We start from the raw sequence: 14,126 nt of genomic DNA, 5'->3' as shown, positions 1-14,126 counted from the left end.
AGACGAAAGAACGTAATACGCATGCAGCAGTTTAGGCGAATTTACATACTGTGAATTATTGACACCGTTCTTTCTCTCCACTCCCAATGCCCGCGGGCAGGTGACGTACTAATGGGATGTATGAATTGCTATTTCCTCCGGGTGCTGTATTTACTTGTTCTGGGCAGAAATTGCGCAATACGTGTAAAAGTGCGGCTGCTAAGTTTCCTGTATCAGGCACCGCATGCTTCTCATTGAAGGTGTGTGCTGCTGCATGGCCCGAGGCACGACAAACAAAAAAAAATAAAGCATTTCCTCCCTGAACCCGTGTGGAAAGCGTTTGCAGCAGCTCGCGCTTTAAACCACGACACCGGCACCCCGAAGTATAGGGAGCACACACGCACACTAGTCTCCAGAGCATAGCCCAACTAATGACGTGATAGCCAAACCATAGCTTCAAATCTTGAATGATTTTTACCCACGTGCCCTAGTAGCAAGAGCAAACATTTAAGGGGAGTAACCCACGGTGGCATCCTTCCAAACACACAAACCGAAGTCCAACCAAGCTCCATCAGCTTTGCGTTGTGTTACTCATCCAGAACTACCTGTTTTATTCTCAACTTTGCCAAATTAAGGGAAATTACACCTGATCCTTTATGTTGCCCGAAAAACCACTAAAAACAAAGAAATCGAGTCCCTGCATGGCAACGTTACTTTTTAAAATATGTTGAATTCGCCTCATTGTGGCTGTAGGATCAGAAAACAAACAGGTGCCCCTGCAGAGCACAATGACAGCCTCCAACAACGGAATTCAGGGCAGATCACAGGGCTGCTGGACTCCTAGCTGCCACGTTGCCTGGCCAGGTGACCCTGATCTTTCTGGGAGCATCCGTTTGCATTTTGTGACATTTGTGCTGAAGCTTAAAAATACTAGACGCGCCTCCTCCTGGCAAGACTAGTGGACAAGCATAAATGTGTTTTGCTATTGAGTGGCCGTCAATTTTTTGTTGCCTCTTCGAACGCCGACCGCTAAAATGTTCGCGGTACGTCTGTCGCACCTGTTATTGCGGCGCATCCTTGGGAATAGCGCCTTTCTGCGCGTGGTCAAAGGTACTTAACGGGATGGCTGATTGCATAGAAAACACGTGTTGTTGCGATCCCAGGCAACGCATGGAATGTAGCCTGAAACTGAGCTCCCTCACTGCCGGTTGCTATGGAAACCCCAAGCATCATATTATGGGAACACAATACTCGGCCTCTTACCTCCCTCGCCGGGCATCTGCTCCTGTAGCGATAACCACCCTATTACTATGCATGCGCTGAGAGACGCTCTACGCATCTCACTACACAACGGTGTAACTGCCGGTCTCATCAATACCATTTGTGTGGGGCCGCACCACGCAGATTTTGTGATATCTCTTACCAGGTGCGACTACAAGATTTTACCCTCATATACAAAACAGTGAAATCGATTTGCCCTAATGGGCCCAGTGCAAGGGATAGTTGGCTTTTTTTCAGATGTGCTTTTTTTCTATGTGATTTTGACTTCCTTGCGAAAAAACGCAGCATTTGAAAAGTTTTGCGTGAAATGTCGTGGACGGAGCACTCCTGTGCTATGTGAGGAGGTCGGAGGTAAAGCTGGACATATACAGAAGATGGATGGGTGCACTGCAGCTTGGGCGAAACAGTGACTTTATCAAAACGTTTCCTCCCATTTCCTCGGGCCCTCTACAGTGTGCAGCTTAACCGCGTTTATTATAGTTCTAAATGACCACGTTTCAGGGGTGGACTGGGAGCTAAAAGAGGCTCTGGAAATCCTGTTCAAAGTGTCCCAAAAGTACACATTTTCAGCAAGCTGAACCCTTTTCCTATGAGAAAATCTGGAAATAACATAGGTTACCACACACGAGGCCCAGGTTGCAGAGGCCTAGCGGGAAATCTCCAGAATTCCCTATAGACACACACTGAACTTGCCTCATGGCGCTTCACAATCCTAAACCGGTAACACCATCCCCAACCACCAGTTAAATTAAACCATGGTCAGGGCCACTCCGCCAACACAGAGCCATGACCCCAGCCACATCTTGCACCAGCAGCCACTGGCACACCCCTTTCACATCAACCTGGTTAGCCACTCCTAACCTAGGCACCCCTGTGGGACAGCAATCCGACCTGGCATCACTTGTTATAACCTTCATGTATGTGGACCACTGCCCAACCTGCTCTAATCACAGCACCCAGGACTAACCCCACTGCACAAGAAGCAGAGGTCTAACCATTGAAACGTGCACAATGAACACAGGCACAATGACGGTAACCGCCACAAGGTCTTAATGTAACAACTACAGGTTACCTATGCTAACCTGAACCAAACCTAACTTGCATGTAAAACGTTTGTTTTTTTCCCACTCTCTTCCACAGATGGAATCATTTCGAATGCATTGTCATTAATGCTAAGTCGCCATGAATATTTGAAACCAGAATGATGAATATGTTGTACTTGCTAAGAAATGGTTCAAGCAGAGAGTAGAAGATATTGCTGTAGCTATTAGAAACCTGGAAGACAAGCCTAGAGAAAACAGTTGGATTGGCGAAACATAAATGCACGTGCGCCAAAGGTTATTGTTGGCTCTTGCACACGAACTGTATGTAACTTGTAAAGAATGTCAAACAAGTCACATGCTTGAATGTCTGTTTACAAGGGATATGATGCAATATTCCTGATCATTGAAAATGAAACCAGATATTGACTTTACACAATCATAGTGTAACTTATTATTTTAAATAATACAACACACTGAGTGAACAACTGTGGGGAGATTCTTTTATTTTGTTCATTTCCAGTAGGCCAGTGCACTGCTGGCTTGTTTGATCGCCGGACAAGTTCTGCTGCTTTCTTACAGCCAGTGGGGCCCTTCTCAGCATCCCATATTCATAATTGATGCAACGTGACAAATGTTTTTGTCCCAAAATCAGGGCACAGAAACTGTGAGGTCACAAGCACGATTGCCGTTTACCTCCCTGCGCCAAGCAAAAGTTAAGAAAAAAAATGTATTATAAGGAGCTGTTGCTTTACAAGAAGTTTTTAAACAAAAGAAAGGTATTTTTTGTGATGCTACGCAGTCTTGTGTGCTTTATCCCGTTGGTAATGTATCGCTGCGATGCACGTGACCTGTAGGAAAAATAAGCTTGAACGCATTTAATATTTGGCCTGAAAAACAAGCAGGGAACGTATCACCCACTGCAGTCCATTGACACCTTTTGATAAGAAATATCCTGAATAAGTTGGGAACATTCTGTTGCACTATATACTTTCTCTAGTTCCCACCAGAGATGAAGTAACCCCCTTTAGTACCATACAGTGGTGCCCCAGCCCTGGGGGAAAAACCTTCAACTAGATTGGCCCAGGTGGTCCGGTGAAGTAGGGAACCAAAGAGTATGGGGAGGATCCACAGAAACAAAAAAGACATGGGTGTAAAAGGCTTGCATTCATAAGACCGTGTGAAAGGTGTTCGGGTGAGGTCAGGCAGCGTGTTGGTGGACCATTTATAGAGGGGGAAGACCTGTTTTCCTTTAAGGTGCAGGGCTGCCACCACTAAAGTCATTATATTTGTGAAGACTGGGTGCAGTTCTTAGCCCTAAGTAGAACCACCCCAAACTGGAAATGTCCTTGCTTGAGTGCAAAGCACAGGGACTTCTGATCCCTGGGTCTGATCTGGATAATATGCATCTTGTGGATTGTCACTAGCCAGTCCCCTTTCTGAAGGAATGGCATGCTTGTTTGCAGAGTTTCCTTTCATTTTAATCTCCTGTTCACCACAAGAGATGCAGAGCTTTTAGGTCCAGTACCAGTCTGAATTTCGCCAATGGTTGTGGGACCATGTAAATAATGGAGTATAATCCCATTTTGTTCTGAACTTTTTGGCATTAAGGATATTGCCTTTTTACACAACAGTTCTTGACTACCATTCAAATTCCCCCTCCCCTCCTCTCGTCCTAGTTCCTCAGGGTGCATGTGCAAACCAGTCTGTATGGAATCTGAGGGATCCTTACCTGAATCTGGTATCCGAGCCCAACTGTCCTGATGGCCCATGCATCTGAAGACCATCTTTCACAGACCTTGGAAAGGTGCTGGGGTCTTCCTTCCATCGGCCATCCTTGATTGTCAGAACCTTTCCCTTTTTGCAGGGACTTTCCTTTGACAGACTTCCACGGAATGTTTCTCTTTTCAGTGGTTGACTTATGTTCGAGGGTTGTGGAGTTCCGGACTTCGGGCCACTTGCTGTTTTTGACCTGGAGGACTTTGTCTCATTTTTTCTTCAGTTTGTCCGCATGCTTATCTGGCAATTTTTTTGTGATCTTCTAGAGTGTCTCCAAACAATGCCCTTCCTTCAAAAGTTAAATTCAGTACTATTGCCTTTTGCTACCTATTTGTGTGCCAGTCTCTAATATGCACATGTCTTCTAGCTGAGATGGAGTCTCCCATTTCCAAAGGTGAACCTCTCCCTCCATCATATGAAGGGTCTGACATCATTGCCACATGTTTTTGCATCTCTGCAAGTAAGGGTGCCCAGTCTGTACCATCCGCTATGGGTTTGCAGGCCTTTCTACCAGGGTGGTCTCGGCTGTATATGATCGGTAAATGTTTGTTCTAAGTGAGGGAAATGTCTCTATAGACTAGACATGATTTAGTCTACCTCTACTCAGTCTGGTGAAGAACCCTCTCCCGCTTTTAGGAGCTTATATCTAAATATGCTCAGGCCTATTTCAAAAGGCAAGCCTATTTTGGGAGCATTCTTATGGTCTGACTTTCGGGTTCACAGCAGGGCCAAGCTTTGTGCTGGCATTAAAACCCATACATTCTGACACCTGGACGAATAAAGTTTCCACTTCTTCCCTGTCCAGGTACTTTCCTCTGTGATCAACTTCTTCCGCAGAACTGAAAAACTGGGAAGATATTAAGGACAATGTTTCAGACACTTGAGAAACTGGACAGTGTTCTCCCACCTACTCCCCCAGGATCATCAGTTCAGGTGGCCAGGGAAGGGCCATCGCTTTTGGATCCTGACCCTTGGGGGTGAACAAGCAAGGGAGGACCACCTGAGTGGTGGAGGGGCATGGGGGATTGAGATAGGAATACCCAAGGGGCGAGACATGGTACCCCCTCTTTTCCCCATTACACACTAACCCACTCTCCCTTAGCCCTAATGGGGTATTTTCAATCACACCCAATCTTGCCCTCACCATTTTCAGCAAGTACTGGGACGAGAAAGAGGTGATCGAGAGCAATGAATATTTCCCCTATAGTTAACATGGCAAGGCACGGAGAGGCCTACTATTACAAACTACCATTGAATTGTCCCACTAATAGTCACGCAGAGCAGGCACTCTAAACTAATAATCACAACTGACACCACTAGGATCTATAAAAGGTGTGGTTCTGCACAGATGAATGAGCGAGCTGGGGATGCATATTGAACCAGAGAAGCCAAGGAGCTGGGAGCTGCAGAAAGAATGATCTGGAGGAGAATGGTGTGCCGCAACGATGGCCCGGTGTTTGTGAGGGGCTTAAGCGTGGCTAGGGAGCATTGTCTCCAGACAGCAGGAGCAAGGCAGCCAGTATCCTGCTGGCGGTGCCCGTGTGAATGCTCGTTCCCTTGGAACGTGTGCCGGTCCCAAGGGTGTGAGAGGGGCAGGTACTGAGACCCTTAACTCGACCCAAAGCATCCAGGAGAGATTGCGATCCAGCGCTACGCTACCCAGTGAGTTTCGCATGAGAGAGAGAAACTCTGGAGCATGCGGGTGGCTGGAGCGGGAAAGAGAGAAGAGCAAGATATGTAAATTGGCACGAAGTGGAAAGTGAAAAAGATAGTTTAAAGAGACAGAAAGTAAGAAGGAAGGAACAAGGAAAGAGGAAATAAGGGGAAATCACGCTGGTGGCACAGAAGAAATGAAAAGGCACACTAGCGGCGAAGAAGTAAAAGCAAAGTTCAGAGTAAAAGAAAAGGGTGAAAATGGCCCAGAAAAAAGGAACGAGTCCAGGTGTGCACGGAACAGTGAAAGAAGTGTGCAAGAGGCATGATGGGAAAAGGACACGTGCAAGTGTGCACGACAGCGTAAAAAGGAAGACAGATGGATGAAAGGGGTGCTGGAAACACCTGAAGATAAAAAGTACAAAGGAAAGCAAGTGTAAGAAATAAAGGGAGGGACAAAGGATCAGAGTGGTCGCACTTAGGAAGAGCATTTCCGAACGCCTCAGATTCTACCCCATGAAACGATTGCATGTTAGAGAAACTGTATATAAGGAAAAAGTACACCCTGACGAGGTGAACTTGTGTTTGAAACTAGAGGGGCCTAAGCTTGGGGAAGGGAACCCTGAGAGGCTTAACAAGAACTGTGTCTTTGTGTTTGGAACTGAAAGGATTGAAGCCTGGGGAAGGGATCCCCCAGTAATTTAGAGACAATATGAACCTTATTGATTTGGTACAAGAGTCCTGCGTGAAAGTTTCCCACGGCTACCTTTTTTGTGGAGTTGAACTATTTTGAACTGGAAGAAGTACAACCACTGGTAAGACCACCTGAAACCAGCTGTGGTTTACATTTCTTTTTATTTGAACCACTATTTTGAGAAGACTTCCTACCACATTTAATCAGAGTGAGGGCAAGACTAGGTTTAGACACAGATGGGTTTTGGACTTTCATACATCGAGGGCCCTTAGAAACATCAGTTGAGTGACCAATCACATTAGATTTGGTACCAGTCAGGCATTGCACCAACCCCAACATTGTAGTAAATAAAGGGTTTGAAACTATAATTCGGGAGTGTGCGTCTCTCTTGATACCATGCCTGCCTCACACACTGCAGACGAGGAAGATGAGAATGTTCTTTCAAGGCTTCTTTAACTTTCTTTTTCATTTTTTTACTGCAAGTCCCATGAATATGCATTTTCTTATTTATCTTACCCTTTTTCCTCTTTTATCATGGTAACTCCCGAGGGCGAACTCTGGCTCAGTCTCTTCCACATTCTTCCCCTTCACCTTTGTTTTGAGAGAGCTTGTGGTCAGTGCGGCTTCTGACAGCTCATGAACACAGAATGTAACCCTTTGGCGTCTGGTGAGGGCTTACATTTTCTTTCTGCCTGTGCATGCGTTGCAGGATTGGCTTCTACCCAATCCAGGTGGCCTGCCAGCTCCCCTCCATGTTCCTAGGACTTATATTCAATATCTATATACCAACGCTTACCTCTCACCCCCCTATGCCCTGAGGGGTGGGACCTAAAGTCTGAGCGCAAGTCAGTACTGCCTTCCTCGGCCCGCTCTGCCTCAAGTATGTACCTTTAATGACAAGCGACTCACCCGCGTATGAGCGCTCTCCCACCTCACCTTACCCCTGACATTGGAGCTCTTTACTTACTGCTGGAGTTGAAGCGATTCGCTAACCTTCAGACGTAGTAGCGTGCTCAGACTGCATACCCCAGTGTTTTCCCCAGGGCTGAAGCTGACATACTTTTTCACCACCCTGGTCCCCTCGGCCCGCAGGTGACCAATGCAAGAGAGCTCATTGCGTGATCCCTCCATGCCCAACACACCGGACACACTGATGAGCCAGGAACCAGTGAATACTCAAAGCCCAGCAGTAAGAAGTTTGGACAGGATTTAATAAACGGAAGGACTGGGTAACTTTGCAGGGAGGGAGGGACAGATTAAGAATAGCGGGGGAGAGGGTCCAATCATGGAGACTGGTATCTCAAAGGTAAGCACTGGGACAAGGAAGATGGACTAATGTTTCTTTTACGCTATGATTATTTCTCTTTACTAATCGCATGAAGTTGTAGTAGCAGCAGCTTTTAAATTATATACTTTCGGAAAGTTATGATGGAAATATTGTTCTCACGTGCAAGGGAACACATTGCGGTGGATCTCGCATCTAAATCTTTGCATTGTTGCACTTACATTAGTACTCAGACCGGAGTACCCAGATACATACAACTATTGTGTCTGGAGTATATTGGGATCAAATTTAATGCGGTAAGGACTTGAGAAGTAAAGGGGTTTGGCAAAAAATCCCTAGGATTGAGAGAGTATGTCGCATATGTGGCGGCCCTGGTATCGAGACTATGAAACTTCTCCTGACTCAGTGTGCATGCCTCAATAGACGTACACATCAAGCACTCAGATCTGATGGCATGGTTGGGAATTCCAATGCTGAAGAATTGTGGGCTACATTTGAGTGGTAATCATGCCGCTTGTATTTTATATTTGACTATTTTTTGGAAGCAGATTTTAGTAATGTTACAGAATTCTGGGCCTTGCATCGCCACATGCCTCTTATGTTTGGGGGTTTGTGTGATGAACCTGTACATTTTGTCTGTCATCCTGGAATTTATTAATGTTTTGATTATTTTCTTAATCTATGTGGTATGTATTAAAAGTTCTTTTGTTAAATGTACAATACTAATAATAAATACAATGGCTGTAAGGAAGGGGAAAAAAGGGAAAAAAACAAACAAATTATATACATTCAGGTCCATATATTAACATGGTTCTTAGAAGCACTTCAATCCGTTATGACACATTATCTGGTTGGTTCAATCAGATGTTTATATGTTTAATGAACAGGCAGAAGAGCTGTGAACACTATAACTCAAGATAAGAAACCTGTTTTGAAACATTCACGATGTGATTTGCAATCTACATGGGCATATGATGCACTAAAATTACATAAAACATCTAAAAAAAACACTTTCCCCATTTATAATTGATATGCTATCACATACATCTGTCAGATTTTTCACAATATTATTCCTATCAGCTGGACATACAGAGTATAATGTTATGTTGATTCATACCGCGCACCGATACCACCCAAGGACAGTCACTAGGTGCTCATATGGCTCTGCAAGAAAGAGGAGGGGGTTGTTTAGTGAGGGAAGAATGATAGGATAGGTCCAGAACCAGGAGAAACTGGCGTCTGTGTGGGTTGGCTTGCAGATGGTAGGTTTCGTGCACTGGTTTATCGTATCCGTACGGGTAAGGTCCAATGCCTGGGATGTTTTCTGTGTGGCTGTTTGTTGTGTTGGGGTGTGTCTGTATGTTTCATGTGTAGATTGCTGGTATTTAGGGTTGTGCTTACTGGCTTGTATCTGTACGGGTAAGGTCCAATGCTTGGCATGTTTCTATTATGTTGCTGTGTGTATGTGTTTTTTGTGTAGATTGGCAGGTGTTTAAGGTTGTGCGCACTGGCTTGTTCTGTCTGTACAGGTATGGTCCAGTGTCCGGCTTGTTTTTTGTAAGTGTGTGTGTTGCTTGTGTTGGGTGTGCGTTAGGTTATAGGTTGGCTAGCCGAGTTGGGTGGTGTGTTTGAGGAAGTAGAAGTGCGGTAGTTAGTGCTTTGGGTACTCGCTAAGTTTTTCTATGTGGCTAATCTACACAGTCCTATCTGTTGTTACAAATGACTAATCTCCATAATTATATCCAAGTGTGATGTATGTTTACTCTTCATAGTTCTATCTAGAAGTGAGACATGGCAACATTTCCCAAATCTATCCAAGTGTGATGCATGGTTAATCTTCACCTGGACAGAGAGTGAACGCCTAAATTGGAGTCAAAACAGTAAATGCAAAATAGCTAGGTTAGAGATATGTAGATAGAGGGAGAATGCTTACGTATGGGACAGAACAGTAGAATGAAACAACGTAAAGGTTGGAACTGGCTAATTTTGGTAAGCTATGTTCTGTAGGTAAGAAGGGCTTTTTGGAATACAGGGATTGCTGTACTCCCCACCCAGACTACCCTTACTTTGTCAGTCGCTGCTGGTTGGCAACTGGCGTCCTTGGCGAACACGGGAAAATGGAGACTGGAGCTGCTTCTTCGGGTGCTGCCCTTTGCCTTGGGGCCCATGCCCAATGGGGCTGCACGGTCAGGTGCTAACCTCTGGGGGAGGGAGTAAGGGAGTGGGGTCTTTTTCAAAGGCGTTATTTGGGCCATTTAGGCTCAGGGGCGGGCGGCTACGGGAGCAGGAAGCGGGTAGGGGTGCCACCTGGGACGGGGCTAGTGCACAAAAGGGACACCTGACTGCCTCAGCCAATTGCTAAAGGGCTGGGTGGGGAAAGTAAATTAGCCAGAAACAAACAAATGACTACAGCACCATGCCAGGCCACACCACAGGCACAACAGCATAGAAAACGGGCTGGGAGACAAAAAGAAGCTAATAAAAAAATCCTTCTTAAAAGTCAGCAAAAAGCCCAAAAAGAACCGATTGCAATATACTCACAAATCCCTCCAAAAAGTCTCCCATATTCTATCAAAAATCGGACTGGAATCTAAAGGAAAGCCCTCACAAGGCACCTATGAGGCCCTAGGACTGATGACCAAATGCACAGAATGCAGCCACTTAAAGTGCATTATGATAAAGCCAGTTATCGGTCATGACGGTTAGTCACGGGTCAAATGTGATTAATCAGGGGTGAAATATTTCAGTCTCCTTATTAAAGAGATTTCTGTATACACCCAGTACTTAAGAACATGGCACTTGTAAAACCAAGGGCCTCCAGTTTATTTTTTAACACAGCTTCTACGAGGAGTGGTCTTTTGTAATATGTATGATGATCTAAGTGTAGAACAACCTTCCACATTCCATGAGTTTCGACCTGCAATGCTGACTGGTGCTTATGGGAGCAACCCCACAAGTGCTGTTGTGCCCAGTGGTGGAAGTGGAAAAAAGGAACTAGTGGTACTCTGGCAGAATCCAAAAATGAGCAAGTGGGATGGCGGGAGGGGTCTTTGGAGAGATGTGGAAGGGGCTGGGCAAAGCAAGACAGGGCCAGGAGGGGCTTGACCTTTGGTTTGCAATCTACAATGGCTCTTATTGCTTTGTGGCCAGACAAGACATTGCCAGGAATAATAAAAAACAAATCACACTAGATTTGTCCCAGACAAATAGCAAAACAATATATTAATGAATAAAAATCTTTGATCCAACTGTGCTTGATCATTAAATGAGGTACCATTTGACAGTCCTCTCTTTAGAACATGTTTTATTGTAATCTGTGGATCATCGTTTGCACTTGCCATTACAATTTACCTACATAGGTCTCTAAACAGTGTCAATGGGTGCAGCCAATCAAAAGTGTGGGAAATTGGCTATCGAAAAATAAACGAAAAATCGAAGGAAGCCCAGACTTAATAGATTGAGAAAATGTCTGTGCTCTTTACACCTCCCCGAAGCAGGTTCTGATCTTGCGAGTTGTAAACCCCTGAAACAAACTAACATTAGACTGTGCAGGGTCCAAACCTGCTAAGCAAGAATTCTGCCTCTATCCAAACGTCTCTGCTCGGTGCTCTGGATTCAGTAGTGAGGTCGCCACAGGCCTCCATCAGAGGACATTAAGAACATGGACCGGAGTAGGGTTGTCGGAAATGAAAGGGGCACACAAATGAGATGCCTTGGAGGGACTGAAGAGAATGTAATTTATTGTTGATCTTCGCCGTCTAGGTTTGTGGATAAAGGATTTCAGAGAGACTTGCAAAGGCCATTGGAGGTGGGACTAGGGAACAAAGGATCCCTGGGTGTTTTGCATAGAATTACAGAGGATTATTGGGTGAAAAAAGGGGAGGTGGGCTCTGCATTTCCTTATAAAGGAACCACCCCGCTACTATTTATTCTTTGAGAATTATAATTGAATTCCTATTGTCGGATTGGCAAAAGTCTATTCTAAATACGTAGAATATTCTAGATGTATTGTTCAGTATACCCAAACTCAGGTTTGTACCCTCTACTGATATAGAGCAAGTTGATTCTTTCGAGGAGTCTAGGCTGTATCTAATTGCCTTGAATATCCCCTCGAGGATAATTGGAGAACTCCTTTTATCTGAGGTAGCAGAGCATTTTAGAGTGGTATATGATCTTAGGACGGACTCAGAATGGGAGTTGCAGCAAATAAATAAGCGGCCACCTTTTGAATTATTATATTAGTGATTTGTACCCCATCCCCTGCAAGACGTTCAGATAAGGTGTAATTCTGTTAATGCATAACATCATGAACGGAAGGTAATAGATTATGGTAAACAGTTAAAGGCCCATGAGAAGGTATGGACGGACTCTCCCAACCCTCCTCCCAGCTACCATGCACCCTCCTACTTCCTCCTTCACTCCTGTCTCCCCTGAAGAAGTCACCAGAGTTGTCAACACCATGAAGGTCTCTTCCAAACAGGTTGCTCCTTGCTCCTCCAGAACCATCAAGGAAAATATCGTCTCTCCAGTCTGGATTCCGAGCATCCAGGGGCACGGAAACTGCTCTCCTGAACACCTGTGAAGAACTGCTTGCATTTCTTGAATCCAATTCCCCTGCTGTCCTCATCCTTCTTGGTCTCTTTTCTGTATTTGACAGTGAATCATTCCATCCTCATAAAAAGGCTCCATGACACCCATGGCATCTCAGAGCGGGCACTGGACTGGCTTACCTCCTTCCTAACTGACCGTTCCTCCAAAACCATTCTGGCTCCTTTATCCTCATCCTTCCTCCGCTACCTGTGGCATTGCCCAGGGCTCAATTTGTTTACCCTGGCTCTTTAACATATAACTTTCTATGCTGGTATGACTAATGTCCCCCTTCTCCCCAACTTCCAATGCTACGCTGATGATGCACAACTTTTCTTCAAACTTCCCACTGACAGCATTGCACCCTCCTTCATCCCTGACTGCCTCTCTGCTATCCAGGCCTGGTGCACTGCCATTGACCTCTAGCTCAATGGCAGCAAAACAGAGATTCTCCTTATTGGGTCCCCTGCACCATACTTCTTCCCTGCACTCTGGCCTTCCTCCATGGGCCCCCACTGCCCCCTCCACTGCAGCTAGGAATCTCTGAGTCATCTTCGGCTCCTCCCTTTCCTTCATCCCTCATATTCAGGACATTGTCAAGAAGTCCCACTTTCAGCTCTTCCTTCTCAAAGGGACACTTGCCTTCCTCACCTTCCCCCAGAGACTCAATGTCACCCATGCTCTAGATCTCTCCCGGCTAGACTACTCCAATAGCCTCTTCCTTAATCTTTCTTCCGCCACTCTGTGACCCCTCCAGCTAACCCAAAATAGGGCAGCAAGACTTCTTCTTGGCCTCATGCCCAGGGACTGCATCTCTCCTGCCCTACACAGCCTTCATTGGCTCCCGGTCTCAGCACAGATTAATTTCAAATTCCTCTGTATCATACACAAGGCTATCTGGGGCCGTGGACCACTCTATCTGCAACGCTTCCTGATCTAATACTCTCCTTCTAGACTCCTCCGTACCTCCGGCACCAACTCCCTGCATGTTAAGCGCTTTGATCAACATAGAGCTGATGGGCGATCACTTTCCTCGGCTACCTCCCTCCTGTGGAACAGCCTTCCTCTTCCTCTGCGTCTTGAGAAAACCTCTATAAGTTCTGAAAAAGATTCAAGACCTTTCTCTTTACCTCCTCCTTCTCCTCCTCTCTTTCCTGCTAATCTTACAGCAGAGTGACTGATGTGCAGGGCCCTTGTGTCCTCAGGGCCTTGACCTCCCACATTTTTCATCGCAGCCACAGTCTTTCTGCTGCACTTACTTGGCTCACCCACTTATCGATGGCTGCACTTACATTCTTCTCCTCTTAGCACTTACCCTGGGCACTTCTCCATGAGCATCAAAGCACCTTATCCCTCACCCCTCCCCCTCTGTACTTGGACATTCTGAACACTCACAAGGCATAGTAGGTTTGTCTCCCCTTCCCTTATTCTCATTATTGGTTTGTACTATCATTGCAATTATTTATCCTTGCTGTAATTCGTGGTCTTCCCCTGACCCCACCCTGTTTGCCCTGTGTGCGCTTTGAAACAGTTTTGCTAATTGTATAAGCGCCTAATAAGTGACCAATAAATAAATACAGATAAATGGACTTGGTTGGCAGCAGCTGTGAATACAAACCTGTGTAAGTTGGGAGGGACTTCTCAGTGCCTTTTAATCAAGTTGAAATCTTGTAGATCCTCTTTGAGAATAGTAAAGGGAGTGGCCAGTTACTATATAATGAGGTCTTGTTACTTTTTAAGGCATTTTGAAATAGTGATCTTTCGAGAAGTCTGGCTTACCTCTGCCATTTCTTGAGGTGGCTATAGCATTAGTCAGCAGTTGGCATCC

At 45.5% G+C, this 14,126-nt stretch overlaps 1 protein-coding gene across 5 annotated transcripts in view; it reads left to right on the top strand.

Moving 5' to 3' along the window:
* SHROOM2 (shroom family member 2) overlaps window positions 1–14,126 on the top strand; it is a 982,778-nt gene that overhangs the window by 432,849 nt on the left and 535,803 nt on the right. The window lies entirely within an intron of this gene.

The sequence above is a fragment of the Ambystoma mexicanum genome, chromosome 7q, assembly GCF_040938575.1.
Source record: "Ambystoma mexicanum isolate Mex_15411 chromosome 7q, UKY_AmexF1_1, whole genome shotgun sequence".
Taxonomy (NCBI): Eukaryota; Metazoa; Chordata; class Amphibia; order Caudata; family Ambystomatidae; genus Ambystoma; species Ambystoma mexicanum.
Note: the sequence above shows the minus strand (reverse complement) of the source record. Positions and strands in the feature narration are given on the sequence as shown.